Below are 15,090 nucleotides of genomic sequence, written 5' to 3'. Positions count from 1 at the left end.
GGGGGGGGGGGGGGGGGGACAGGGCGCAGGGGTATGTGTGCAAGTGAGTGCACTCATGTTTCCAAAGCAGTCATAGCTATGCACATAGAGGGATGAAGAAGACCAAAAGCAATGAGAAGGGAATGACACTTGGGCTATTGACAGGCAGTAATGTCTCATATAATCAAGTAACCACCCAAATCAGGTAATCACCACGAATTACCAATTGTTGATCTGGATGTTAGGATGAGTCAAGTCACTGCCTCAGATTGGTGTGGGGGGCTTCTGTAGCGCTGGATATGTTTTCTTGGTATTTTATTCTACCACAGCCCGGGACCAAGCCAGCCCTATATTGGGTAGATTTTATAGAAAGCTCTTTCCCCGGAATGGTGGTGAGAAGGTGGTCGGCTCCAAAGAGCATGTTGAGGCTGGGAGAAGCTGTGACATGTGATAAAAAGATGAGCTCCCAGGGGAAATCTCCATAGGCCTGGCGCTAGCTCTGCGATCCGTCTTGTCCTCATTGGGGATGCACATTGCCTTTTTCCAGCCTCTCGGAAGGAATAATATATGATTTGGATATTACTCTGCTATTGACATGCTGGCATTTCTGCTTTTAACAATTTTTAAAGAAACAAGTAGGAGTTTACAGAGCTAGGTACTCAATAATCCTGGAAGACAGCTGAGGGTGTTTGCGGGAATGCATATTACACTTTGTCCCAGTCTTTTCTCGGTCATTAAATGTACTCCAAGCATCAAGTTTAGGGATTTGTACCCTATCTATACTCACAGAATACTGCTAATAATATGTATTTTTAATACATGAGATTAGGAATTCCAAGTTAAAATCCACCCTTCTCCTCCCAACCCCCTGTTTCCTCCTGAAGGTTGGAACATTTGTATTGCTATAGTGAGGTACACAGGGCTGATCTGCTTCATAGCGGTTCAATGTCAGGGACCATCATTTAACCTGAGTTTTCTCCAAATCTGTATAATAATAAGTCTTGCCAAAAACGGGTTCCCCTCTGTTTCATCCATTTGAGTTTAGACACAAGCAACACAGGCTGAGCTCATTTTTAAACCACTGTTTGGAGATGTCCTCAGTCATCACCTCTAACAATGCTCTCATTCTCTAAATGTGTCTGTAGCACTTCAGGTCAATGACATGGATTTTTTTCATTCCCAGTGCATAAGGGCTGAATAACATTGAGGTAGAATAGAAAACTGTTCAGCTAGATTCAAAACAAAGATGGTCTTATTTACAATATTTGTGGTATTGTAATTGGATCGTTTGAATTTGACTTTTTAGAAAAATGAACTTGCCCATGTTTATAGACTTTATATTCTTACTTCTTACACACTAATGATTATTTTCTTGCTTTTTTTCAGACATAAAGACTGAGACAAAAGAAATAAAAATCTTACAAGGAGACTCATCTAAGAAAGAAAATACAGAGTAAAACAGCAGTATGATCCATTGCTCTTTACACTGTGCACTCGGCATGGTTAATTTTGGGGGGTTAGTCTGAAGTGTTTTAAGTTAATGTCTCAAAAAAGAACGAAAGGTTCTAGGAGGTACCCAGTCATGGGACCAAGGTGTTGGGGTTTGGGTTGGGGCTAGACATGGGATGCTGAAAAGGGATGCCCATGTGTATATATGACTTGGTTTCCTAAAAGGAAGAAACAGACAAGCTTAAGCTGATGATTGCATCAGGCCTGGGACCCTGAACATGAGAGGAGAAGATGAGAAGGTAGGAAAATATCACGTGTGTGTGTGCGCGCGCACGCGCACACACACACACACACACACACACACACACACACACAGAGAATTATGGGCTGAATTGTGTTCTTCCCAAAATCGTAGGTTGAAGACCTAATCCCTAGTACCTCAGAATGTGACTGTATTTGGAGATAAGGCCTTTAGAGAAGTAACAAGGCTAAATGAGGTCATTAGGATGGACTCTAATTCAATACAACTGGTTTCCTTATAGGAAGAGGAGCCTAGGACACAGACACACACGGAGAAAAGATATATGAAAATACAGGGAGAAGGTGGCCACCGACAAGGCAAGGAGAGAGGCCTCAGAAGAAGCAAACTCAACTAATATCTTCTGCTCGGACCTCTAGTTTCCAGAGCTGTGAGAAAAGAAATTTGCATAGTTTAAGTGACTCCATCTGTAGTACTTACTAGGGGAGCCCTTTCAAACTAACACATACACGTGTGCACGCGCGCACACACACACACACATAGACACTTTTTAAAACTTTACACAAAAGAGGATTAGAATATAGTTTTGCAATTCATCTTTGTTTTTCATATGTTTTATTATAAAAATTTCAAACCCGAAGAAAGGTAGTATAATAACATTTATGTACCTACTGTCAATATTTAACAAATCTTAACAGGTTGCTGATTTTGCTCTAAAACTTTCTTGAGGCCATAAAACGTTTCAGTACAATTGAAACTCCTTTGATATTCCACCCAAATCCTAGTCTTTTTCAGAACTTCGAGTACAGTCAGGAAGTTCTGTATATCTGTCCCCTGTATATTTTTGAGAATTTAATGCATGTATATGAATCCATAAAATTCATACTACTGTTTTATGTGTTTTAAAATTTTATATTAATGTCATCCACTGTATGGATACTTCTGTAGCCTTTCCTTTAAGCACCCACTTTTACACCTTAGTCACACAGTTGTCTGTAGTTGATTCATTTCATCTGCTGTATAAGGTTCCATTGAGGGATACACCAAGTTTAGTCTTATTTACTTGCTGATGGACTTTTGGAACACCTTCAATTTGTTGTTATTACAAATAGGCTTCCAGGATGATTTTTGAACATGTCTCCCTGTGCACATGTGTAAGAGTTTATCTGGTGAATAGACTTATAGTGGAATTGCCAAAATATTTTTCAAAGTCATTAAAGTAATTTGGCTCCCGCTAACGGTGTATGTGAAATACTTATTTCTTTACTTCTTGCCAACACTTCATTTTGTCAAACTTTCAGGTCTGATGATTATGAGATATCTAAATTTTAAAATTTGTCATTTTCCTGATTACTCATAAAGTTGCCTATCTTTTCACAGCTATTAGTCACCTTGTTTCCTTCTTTTTAAATGGCCCATTGTCACCTCAGAGCTCCTACTTATTGGTGTGTAAAAGTCCTGGGTATGTTCTGAATGCTAAAACTGTGTCAGTCATGTATGTGGCAAATATCTTCTTCCTGTTTGTGGCTTGTCTTTTCACTTTTTTATGGAGATGTTGATCAAGCAGAAGAGTTTCATGTAATCAATTCTTTTTCTTTATGATTTGTGCTTTCGGTGTCTTATTTAGGGGATCCTGCCACAGGCCTGTAAAGATATTCTTCTGTACTGTTACTGAAAAAAATTAACATTTTGATTGTCATACCTTTAATCTTTGGGGGGAAAATATGAAGTGTGAGGTAAAAACCTAAATTTGTATTTGTGTACATCTGACTAACTAGTTATCTCAACCTCATTGACTTAGTGTTGAAATATTTCCCTGCTGACCAGTATTGGCACACTGGTCACACACTGAGTTCCTATATAATTTGTGGCTCTAATGCTGGGCTACGCTGACCTATTGGTTAATTTTTTTTAATCTATGCATGAATACTGTGATTTCTTAAAAAGTATCACTTTGATAAAATATTATTCTATAGGCAAGTTCCCCCTCATTTGATTTTCAAAATTGGCTTCATAGTTGTTATATTTTTACCTTTCACATGAATTTGAGAGCCACCTTGTTGAGTTTCATCAGAGATCACTGCTGCAATTTTGCATTCTTTCTAATAGGTTACAGGTTGAGGGAGGAAGGGAAACAAAACACACTATTAGTTCCTGATTTGTTTACACAGAAAAGTAGAACTTTAACAGAAGTTGGTGGCTATCAGCATACAGCACTAACCCAATGGCTCTGAGAAAGGCTGCAATTGTGGGTGCTACAGAATCCGAAAAACACGGAATTCTTGTTGCACTTCCATTCCTTTGTACTTGAGGATGTTCTCACATGCTATGGAAACAGTGCTCTATCCAGGGCAGTATATGCTGACAGTCTGTTGGTCGGTTTGGCATTTGAAAGCAGGTTCACGGCAAGCATTCTTGATCATTTTATTTGCCATCTGTGTTCTAGCATTAATAGGAGTCGTTTTTCCTGGCACATTTTATTGAAATTGGATGTAATTTATGCATAAATTTAGAGAAAGTAAAAATTTGAGAATATTGAAACCTCACAAAAAAACATAATATATCTCTCCATTGACTTAGGTATGGTTCATGTCCATTAATAAAATGTATTTCTTTTATTCATGATCTTCTAAAGGTATTCTTGCTGTTGGGAATTATATTTTGTAAATTATATTTTTGAATTAGTTGCTGCTGGTATATAGAAATATTACTAAATTTTTATGTTAGAACTTCTCTCTAACAATCTTATTATTTCTAATGCTTTGTAGATTCTCTTGGATTTTTTTAATGTAGAAAATAATATTCTTGCAACAGAGTTTGCCTGATTATTTCCAATACTTACCATTTTTGTTTCTTTTTCTTTCTTATTATGTTGGTTAGGAACTCCAATAAAATATTAAATAGAAGCAGTGATGGCAGAGATCCTAAATTTGCCTCTAACTTTAAATTTTTTTTAAAGTTGCACCACTAAGTAAGCTGTTTTCAGTAAGTTTTTGAGAATAATATTTAATCCGATTACGAAAGGATTCCTTTGTTTTGCATTTTGATCTTTCCCTTTTTTTATGTGGACCCTGAGAAAGAAGATACCTAATAGGAGGACTCCTGGTGGCCTAACTGAGCTCATATTAAAAAACAACAAACAAACCAAAAAACACTGAGTCCAGCAGCCTTTTCTACAAGGACCCTCATATGCACACTATACTGCAGGGAGAAGCCTGCAATGAATTACCTGCCTTCTGCACTGAACTACCTGCCTGCACTGTGTCCCTGCCATGCCTGATACAGGAGTTCAGGAGTTTCTGAAATCTTATTCAAACAATAAAACTGAGGCTTTCCTCATCCAATTGGAGCTGCACAGATATAACCTCATCAGCTTCTTCACTAACCAAACGGAGAGGCTCCATTCTGACCAATCAGAACAATGCCCTTTAGACCAATCAAACGGTGATAATTTGAAGCCTGTATTAACATGAGGAAGGACCAATCAGGGACCAGAGGAGGGGACTTTTGTTTATATAAATCATCTCCCCTGTGGCTCTGGGAGCTCACTATCCCTTTCCACTGAAGACTGTTTCCCTGGCTGGAGCTGAAACCCCAGAATGTCTGGCCAGAGCAGAAGGAAGCAGACCAGAGCAGGTCAGAGCAGAGCTGCTTAGCTGGGGAAGGGCCTGGCCCCAGGGCCACCTGCCCCAGGGCTGCCTCACGGCATGCCGTTTTCACAGCTGTGCTGTATCACAATTGAGCTGTTTTGCGCTGAATAAATTTTCCTTCTTCCTTGCACACAAAGTTGGGGATTCCTGTTGACCTTGGATTGGTGCAAGCAACCATCCAACCATCCGACCATCCATTGACATTTAAAATCCACAATAAGCATTAAATTTTATTATATTCTTTTCTGTGTTTAGGAACATGACCATATGCCCTTCTCTTTACTCTTTTAATCTGATGACCTACATAAAGAGATTTCATGATATAAAATTATCTTTGCTTGGTTCTACCATATATAATATACATAATGTAATATACATAATGAATTTCTTAACATATGTATTGATTTAATTTAACAAATATGACAGCATATATTATAAATTTAATACCTAAATGCAATATTTAGATACTTAATATATTCAATGGTAATATGGTAGAATACATAGAGTTTTCTTAATAATGAACTAGGCTTGCATAGTTTTCAAAACCAAATAAGCAGGTAAACCTTACTGTATTTAATAAAAATATTTTATATTTCATATATATAATAGTACAATACTGAAATACAATTAGTAATATTATACAAAGGATTCTTGCAGCTATATTTATAGATAAATCTGGTCTATAATTTTATTTTCTTGATCTATTTTTATCTGATTATATTACCCAAGTTAACACTTAACTTAGAGAGTATGCAAGACATTTTCCCCTTTTTTATTGTCTTAAAAAAATTTTATAAGACATAGTTTTTTTGAAAGATAGCAAATTTTCTATAAAACTATTTTGTTGTTATTTGGAGAAGAAGTTGTTTTCAAAATCAGTTCTATTTTTTATGTTTATTGATTTATTTAGGTTTTCAAGTTTTCTTAAAACAATTAGCAATCTCTAATGTTCTATTGTCCATTTCATTATTTATCAAACTTTTAAATGGTTTTGTAAAATTTCCAAAGAATCTAGACTTCAGGTTCTTTTTTAAACTAAAATTGTTTATTTAGTTTTATCTTCCTCACCTATACAAACTAAGTTTTATTTATCTTATTTTTAATCTGTTTGTTTAACAAAAAAGCTTTTCAGTTTATTGTGCTTACTGTCACTTCTTTGTTCTTTACTTTAGTGTCTGTTTCTAACTTTATTTTATTCTTCATTTCACTTACTTTGACATACACTCATAATTTATTGTTTTGTTATTTCTTACACAGTTGCAGGATTACCTCTCTCTTCAGTATCTTTTTATTTTAAAATATCTTTACATATGGACATGCATCTACCTCTGAGTAAGATTTTAGCTGCATCTCACAAGCTTTTACATGCAACATTTCTACCAGGATTCTAAATGCGTCATAATTTTCTTTGTGGTTTCTTCTCTAATTCAAATGTTAAAGATAGGAATGCTCTTCTCCAAACTCGTTGATTATCTTTCATTTTTTATATCTAACTTTATTTTACTGTCAGCAGAAAAGGTCAATATAAATAATTTTAGAGGTATTGAGCTTTTCTTTGTGTACTTTTTATTAGATCAAATAGAGTTTGAGAGGAGATGGGTAGGTGAATATGTTAATGAACAGTTAAAGCATGACTATTTAATTTAGAATAAAGATATAAAATAATTTAGAATTGTATTTCCATTCTTAAAATGTTAGAGATTGTGCCTATTTGTTACTGTAGCAATAGGAAGCTAATACTGGCACTCTGGTGCCTGGGACAGAATTGCAAATTTTATTTCTTGTTACCCAGGCACAAGATGCCCTTAGAAAGCTGAGTTATTGGACTAGTTAGATTAAGAGCACATGTTGCTTCTATCTACGGGACGAACCTGAAGTATGCGGAGGCCTCCTGCATTCTAAGTTCCGTTCCCCCATGGGTGGTGCCTTGTAACATTGCATAAAGACTGAGTGTCACTTTGGTACTATGCCTGGCTGCAAATAGCAAGCCTCCCATTTGTATTAGCCAAGCAACTATAGGGAAGTTACCTATTTTTAGTTATCTATAAAAAGGATAACATTATCTATCTTTCAGATTTGTTTAAGGATTAAATGAAATTATTTAAAATTTTGAAAACTTTCAGTCAGTACCTGCTTTGCAGAAACTGGTTTTTAAAGTATAGCTGTTAGACAGTTAAGAATTAAATAATTAATGACAAAATGGTGACATTTAGATTCATGATGAAGTCCATTCGGAAATGTTTATTGAGCATTTATTCTGTGCTCAAGACGGTCTTAGATGCTGCAGTGGGTTTAAAAATATTTGCCCTTGAGGTGGTTACCAGGGAGACTTAGACCTTCTGTGGATAAGCACTGAGCAGCCCCTGTCAGCCCAGTTAGGCCAGATGTCTCGCTGATTCCAGGAGATACAGTGTCCTGGTGTAGGGTAGCTAGCTTTGAAATGTCAGTTTCCTTTCATGGTAAGAAATAAGTTCCTGCAGCATATGAAATATATTTAGTAGTGCTATTGAGGAATAAATCTTAAAAGATGCACACTTGAAAGGTTAATATTGACATCCTGTAAGACATAACTTTCCGCGCAGCACCGCTATTGATCAGGCGGTGACGGCTGGAGAGCTCCGTGCAGGGCATTTTCAGGAGCGGCCCCCGAGAGCTCAGCTAACTCGGGAGCTTAGGGAAGGTGAGCCTTACTCATCCCTTTCCGGCTGTGAACATCAATGAGATTACAATTAAAAGAAGATTCTCCAATTAAAAGTGATGTTTATTTCATTAATAAGTTGTGGGGAAAATCAGTGAATAGCCAAAACGTATCCTGGATAGAGGATGAGAAGGGAACTTCTCATTTCTTTTCTCTGCTGCATATCAAAAGAACATCCAAGGAACCAGTGACTAGATCTGGCTTTTTTTTTTTTTTTTTTTGCATAATTACACAGAGAAAAAGAAAACAATGTTATTGTGCACATCATTTAGGCATATGCCACAATACACAACGGAGAAATTCGATTACGAGGCTTGTTGTTTTTTTAATTTTTCATTTCAAAATAATTTCAAACTTATAAAAATGTTGTAAAAACGACATACAGGACTTCACCCAGATTGCGTAAATATGAAGGATATAATTATCATAATCAAGAAATTAATATTGATACAATTGTATTACCTAAACTATCAATTGGCCCACTAATGTCCATTTTTTGGTCCGGGGTCCAATCCGGTATTGCACATTACATTTAATTATTATGTCTCCTTCGCAACCATTAATCCATAACAGTTCCTCGGCCTGTCTTTCGTGACTTGGCACATTTAAAGAATCCTGGCCAGCTATTTTCTAGAGTGTTCCTCAATATAGGTTTGTTTGATAGTTCTTTAGAATTAAATTGAAGTTATGCATTTGGGGCAAGAATATAACAAAAATGATGTTGAGTTCTCACTGGTGCATAATTCAGAAGTTTTACCCTTCTCTAACAATTCTTTTTTTTTTAAAATATGTTTTATTGATATTTTACAGAGAAGAAGGGAGAGGGATAGAGAGTTAGAAACATCGATGAGAGAGAAACATCGATCAGCTGCCTCCTGCACGCCCCCCACTGGGCCTTGACCAGAATCAAACCTGGGACCCTTATATTCGCAGGCCGATGCTCTATCCACTGAGCCAAACCGGTTAGGGCTCTACCAATTCTTAGTGGCCAATTCATCCCACAGTTGGTAGTGTTAACTTTGATCACTCTGGAAAAGTGGTGTGCCCGTCATCTCTACTTGTTCTTTTCTGAGAAGTTACACTGAGACTACGTAATAATCCCACTTCTCATCCCGCATTTGTCCCCACCCCCTATTTTAATGTTCATAGATGAAACGTACCTGAAATGATCATTATTGTGGCGATTTTTTATTTTCACCTTTTTGTGTTTATTTCTTCAACTGGAAGAAATAGCAACCCGTTCTCCCCCAGTTTTAAAACAATTTATTCAATTTATTATTAATAATAAAATGGGCTAGTGAATTCTTATTTTATTCTTTATATTGTAGACAAGTTTCTGACCTATCCTTGCTGAACTCCCTGTGTTTAACATGTATATTTTGCTATTTTTGTCTCATTTCTTATACATAAGATAACATAATACAGAAATTCTATGGATCTAAGTTTTTGATATAAATAAATGCTTGGGAATTTTTTTGTACGATGTGAGATGCAGATCTAATTTGATCTTTCTTTAAATTGGTTACCCAGTTGTCCCAGCACCATTTATTAAAAGCTCACCTTATCCCTGTTTATTTGAGATACATCTTTTACAATATACTAAATGTCCATATGTTTTGGGGTCTGTTTTTTTAATTTTTTTCTAGCCCACTAGCCTGTTTGCCTATTTATGAGCCTGTTTGGCTCTCTTTTAATTATAGAGGCTTTAGGAGATATTTTAAAATGTAGTATGGCTAATTGTCCCCTCCACATCCCCCCTACATGTTTTTCTTTTTTCTTGATTATTCTATCATGTCTTATTTTCCACAATAACTTTAGGATAAACTCAGCTAGTTTCATATAAAACACATGTAATGTTAATTGAGATGGGGCTAAAGTTATAAATTAGTTTAGGGAGTGCTGACATTTGTATAAAATTTAGTCAATCCAGTAACAGGGAATATCTTTCCATTTGTTCAAGTTTACGTTGTCTCTTTCAAAAGTTGGAGGTATTTTCTTATAGAGGTTTTGCCATTTTCCTGTCAAGCTTACTCTTAACAATTTTATGTTCTTTGCTGCTATTGTAAATGGTGTCTGCGTCCATCGCTTATGCTTATATGCATGCATACAGGTGCTGTGGTCGATCTCTCCCCCTTACCCCCACCCTCCCCTAAAACCTCAACTTTTGTTGAACTCACTGTTTGCTTCCCCCTGTCTGCATCCACGTTACTTTCCCTTTCAAGTCACTGTCACAACCAGAAGCCTGAGCTCTGCACTGAGAGGCCATTTTTCTGAACTTCCTAGAAAGCTCTCCATTCCTCCCTGAGATGACAATTCCGTAGCTCCTCTCTACGTACTTTCTTATTAGAACACTGTCAGCTTATATTTATAAGAAATCTACTCCCTGACCTTGGCTACTTGTTATCCTAGTCGAGAGGGAGAGAGAAAAAACATCAATGATGAGAATCATGACCTTCCGGTTCCTGGATCAAAGCTCAACCACTGAACCTTACCAGCCAGGCACTAGTTCTTTCTTTCATAGCAGTCACTACAGCCTACAATCACTTGGTTTTTGCTTACTTTTTCTTTTTCCCCCACTTCACTCTATCAGAACATAAACTCTCTGAAGGCAAGGGCCACATCTCTTTTATTCACTAAGTAGTTCCAGGGTCTAGAACAGTGATGGCGAACCTATGACACGCGTGTCAGAGGTAACACGTGAACTCATTTTTTGGTTGATTTTTCTTTGTTAAATGGCATTTAAATATATAAAATAAACATCAAAAATATAAATCTTTGTTTTACTATGGTTACAAATATCAAAAAATTTCTATATGTGACATGGCATCAGAGTTAAGTTAGGGTTTTTCAAAATGCTGACACGCCGAGCTCAAAAGGTTCACCATCACTGGTCTAGAACAATGTCTGCCATATATTAGGAACTCAATAAACATGTGTTAAATTAAGGAATTAATCAAGACAAGGGTTCAACATCTTTGAAATGCCAAGGAATCCAGGATAAAGGGTTGTTGCAGGTAAAATCTAAAGCAGGGTTTGGCCGACTTTTTTTTTCTGTAAAGAACCAGAAAATAAATATTTCAGCTTTGCAGGCCATCCAGTCCCTGTCACAACTATTCAGTTCTGCTAGTACAGCATGAAGGCAGCCGTAGGTAATGCATAAGGAATGGCAGTGTCCCCATTTGGACCGCAGTCCTAGTTTGCAAACTCCTGGTCTAGCTGAGCAGTCTTTGTACAAACCAAAATCCTGGGCTCACACTGCTGCTCGTGGGTGCTCAATAAATTACACATGATGTATGGCCTCTACCGGGAGGGCATACATCAGAGTGGTTGAGAGTCTGGGCTCTAGAGCCAGATTGCTCTATTCAAGTCCAGGCCTTCCATGTTTGTGCTATGTGACCATGGACAAGACACTGCCCTCTGCACTCCTGTTCCCTCATCCTTTAACAGGAATAATTACAGTGTCTATGTTTTTAAGGGTAAATGAAGATTAAATGAAACAATCTTTGTGAAACAGGTAGAACAAAGCTTGGCACATAACTGCTAGATGTATGTGTTGAATAAATGTGCAACAGGTCCTTTCAAAGCATTTTGCATACATTGCCTCATCTCCTTCTCACAGAAGCCCGGTAAGGTAGGCATTAGATGATAGAATAAGTGAGGTATTCTATTTTAAAGACATGGAAACCTGGGATTCAGAGATCCGGGGTCACAGAGTTAACAGGTGATAGTATTAGGGTCACATAAATAAAATGTTTTAAATTTTAAGATTAGAAACTTCTGAAAATAAAGCATAATGCATTTTTCTACCCAGTGTCTATTTAAAACAAAGGTAACTGATATAGATTGCCTTCTGCACTGATTTTAAAAGATGGCTACAAATATTCTGATACACTTCTCATTAAGAGGAAGTTCCTTCCTCTGAGTCTAGTTGCATTTGAGGCTGCTTCAGCCAATAGAATATGGCAAAAGTGACCATCCTTGGCCTTTTTTCCATGGGAGCCACTGGGTTGAGGGGAGCATGGCCCTCTGCTGTTCCTGCCTTGGTGTATGCTCATCCCTGACACCGGTGTGCTCCGAAAGGGAGCCTCAGCTGACAAAAATGTCACTTTACCTGCTGTATTCAAGGCTCCCAGTGTTGGGGAGGCAACTGATCATTGTTTCTCTCTCACTTCAATGTCTCTCTCTCTCTCTCTCTCTCTCTCTCTCTCTCTCTTCCTCCCTCTCTCTAAAGGCAATAAAAACATATCCTCAGGTGAGGGTTAAATATTTTTTTTTAAAAAGCAATGTAAGGCCTGGCATGATATCCAAAAGGTCCATGCCTCTCACCGAATGGAGCTGGCAAGGCAAAAAGAGAACCCATTGTCATATCCAGCACAGGGGGCCTTGCATCATCAATAATGAGGACAAAGGTATCATCAACGCCTTCAGAGGCATCCCTGCAATTACTCTGCTTAATGTAAGTGAACTGAACATTTTGAAACTTGCTCCTGGGGGACATGTGGGCTGTGTCTGCATTTGGACTCAGTGTTTCCCGAAAGTTCGATGATCTGTTTGACACCCGGAGTAAAGCTGCCTCCCTCAAAAGTAACTACAACCTTCCCATGCACACGAAGCTCAATACAGAACCTTGAAAAGCCCAGCAATCTGAAGAGCCCTCTGAGCGCCATGCAAGAAGATTTGTTGCAGGTCCCTGAAGAAGAATCCACTGAAAAACCTGATAATCATGTTGAAGCTAAACCCCTATGCCAACACCATGAGCTGGAACGCCATTCTTTACCAGGCCAGGAAACAGAAGCTCTGGGTGAACACAGCAGCAGAATGCTGGAATCAGATCAGATAAGGAGGCGGTTCCAGGCAAGAAGCCTGTTGGAGAGAAGGAAGGGAAGAAGGCTGTTGGTAGAAAAAGGCTTTGGTGGAAAAAAGGCTGCAGCTACCAAGAAACCAGCAGCCGAGAAGCCCTCAGAAAATAAACCCCCCACAGAAGAAAAGAATCCTATGGTATAAAGTTAAATTTCTTCATTCTGTAAAGGCCAAATCAGATTGGACAGCTAATCTTGAATGAAAACCTGATCAAAGGCAGTGAGAAACAAGGGGGGGGGGTAGGGGGGTGATGCGATGTGATTCACAAAGGGACACTCCGCTCATGCCTTGCTCACTGGAACACAGTCTCTTAGAATAACTCTGAGCAGCAGTGGAAAAGGCCAGTTACCCTGAGGCTGCCATGTTGTGAGGAAGCCCAAGCCACTTTGAGAGGCCACGCATAGGTGCTCACGTCAATAGTCCTGTCTGAGTCCAACTCTAAAGTCATCTCAGCCCACGAGCCAGACATGTAATGAGTCTTCAATCAGTTCCAGCCCTCAGGCTTGGGGTAACCCACACACAGCCCCTTAATTCTTCCCAGCTGAGGGCCCAGACATCACGGAGCAAACTATCCCCTCTGGGATTTGTCTGAGTTCTTAAACCACAGAATCCATGAGCATAATAAATTAGTTGATGTGTGGGATTACGTTTTGAGGTGCTTTGTTAGCACAGAGATATATAGAAGAGCTTCTTTCTATATTTCCCTAAACTATAATTATAGTTCAGTGGTCAATGCTGGTCTTCCTTTATTTCTCAGTGGCTTTGCTTTACTTCTACCCCAAACGTCTTTTGAGTCATCCAGCATTAGAAGGAGCAAGGATTTGAACCCAAAAGTCTTCCTTTAGAGCAGGGCTGCTGAACACCACACTCTACTAGGTGGCCATAAGCAAATGATTTCATTTATTTAGGTCAGTTTCGTCTTCTAAAATGGTGGGCAGAGCCTGCTTTACAGGATTGCCATGAGAATCAAATAATGTCATGTGTGTAAAACTGCTTTAAAGGAATTTAGACTCCAGACCTTTGGCAAGAGACCTGGAGCAGAGGGCAGTTTTAATCTTCCTGGACTTCCAGTCTTTCAAAAAAGCATTTGCCCAAACAAATCAATAGTGTTGATGCCACAGCGATGAGAAGAGCAAGCACACTTCTCACCACACACTGGGGGCTCCTAAAACATCTCTGTGTGTGCAAGTGTCTGTAATTTAATAGTGGGCCAGCCTGGTGATTTTGAAACAACTCAAGTGTCTGACATGAGAGCGAGTGACAGTTCTTGGAACGAGGGCCATGAAATGCAAGTACATTGCAAATCACTCAGTCGTGCTGTCGGGGGAATCATAGGCACCATATATATTTTCTTAAAAGTAGTTTCCCAGCAAACCTTTCATAAAATTCATGACTGTGACTGACCCCTGCTACATGCTTGCCTCCACAACTTCCCCTGCCCCCCTCAGTTATAACCCAGGCTTAAAATGTACTTGTGGCAAACACTGCTGATTGGATGTTGAGTGGCCATTCCCAACCCCCTTCTCCCTTTCTGACACCTTCTATAGAGTCCAGAAAAACAATATTTGCCATCCCAGCTTCCATACAGGTAGGGGTAGCCCGTGTCCATGAGGAATAGGCAGAAGTCTTCTGGGAGAGGTCGTTTATAAAATACTTCTGTTTCCTGACATAAGGACACATATTGGTGGCACAGCCTTTCCCACTTCCTCTTTCTATTGCCTTGAGTGCATAACGGATGGAGGTGCAGCAGCCATCTTGTGACAATGAGGGACACGTCAAAGTGGAGCATCTTTGAATGAACCCCCTCTCTCTAAGAAATAGATTCAAGTTTGTGTAAGCCACTGCAGTTATATTTTTTTCACTTGCAGATGCAGAAAATTCTGATATAAAACGTGTGCCACAAGCAATTGAACCACTGTCCTAAGTGAGCAGGTAACTTCTACTTTCCTACCCCTTATGAGGATGGTAGACACAAACCCCCTTGAGTGTAAAGTCACTTAGAAGCCACATACTTCTCTCCCTCTACTGTCCCATGGCCTCCTAGACAGTCCCTCCACATACCCCCATAGCTTTGCCACTCAGCTGGTTCAGGTGTGAGGTTCTGCCAAGGCCATTGCCACAGCCTCCCTGATTTTGTTCTGTTCCCCATGGTGGAGCCCTCCCATTCTCCACCCTGAAGCCATGGGTCTTCCTAA

General features: G+C 38.8%; 1 pseudogene; it reads left to right on the top strand.

Annotated features, from left to right (window-relative positions):
* Positions 1-15,090, top strand: part of LOC102763350 — a 42,085-nt pseudogene that overhangs the window by 24,550 nt on the left and 2,445 nt on the right.

The sequence above is a fragment of the Myotis davidii genome, unplaced genomic scaffold, assembly GCF_000327345.1.
Source record: "Myotis davidii unplaced genomic scaffold, ASM32734v1 scaffold513, whole genome shotgun sequence".
Taxonomy (NCBI): domain Eukaryota; kingdom Metazoa; phylum Chordata; class Mammalia; order Chiroptera; family Vespertilionidae; genus Myotis; species Myotis davidii.
The sequence above is the reverse complement of the archived record's forward strand: the minus strand, read 5'-3'. Positions and strand labels throughout refer to the sequence as shown.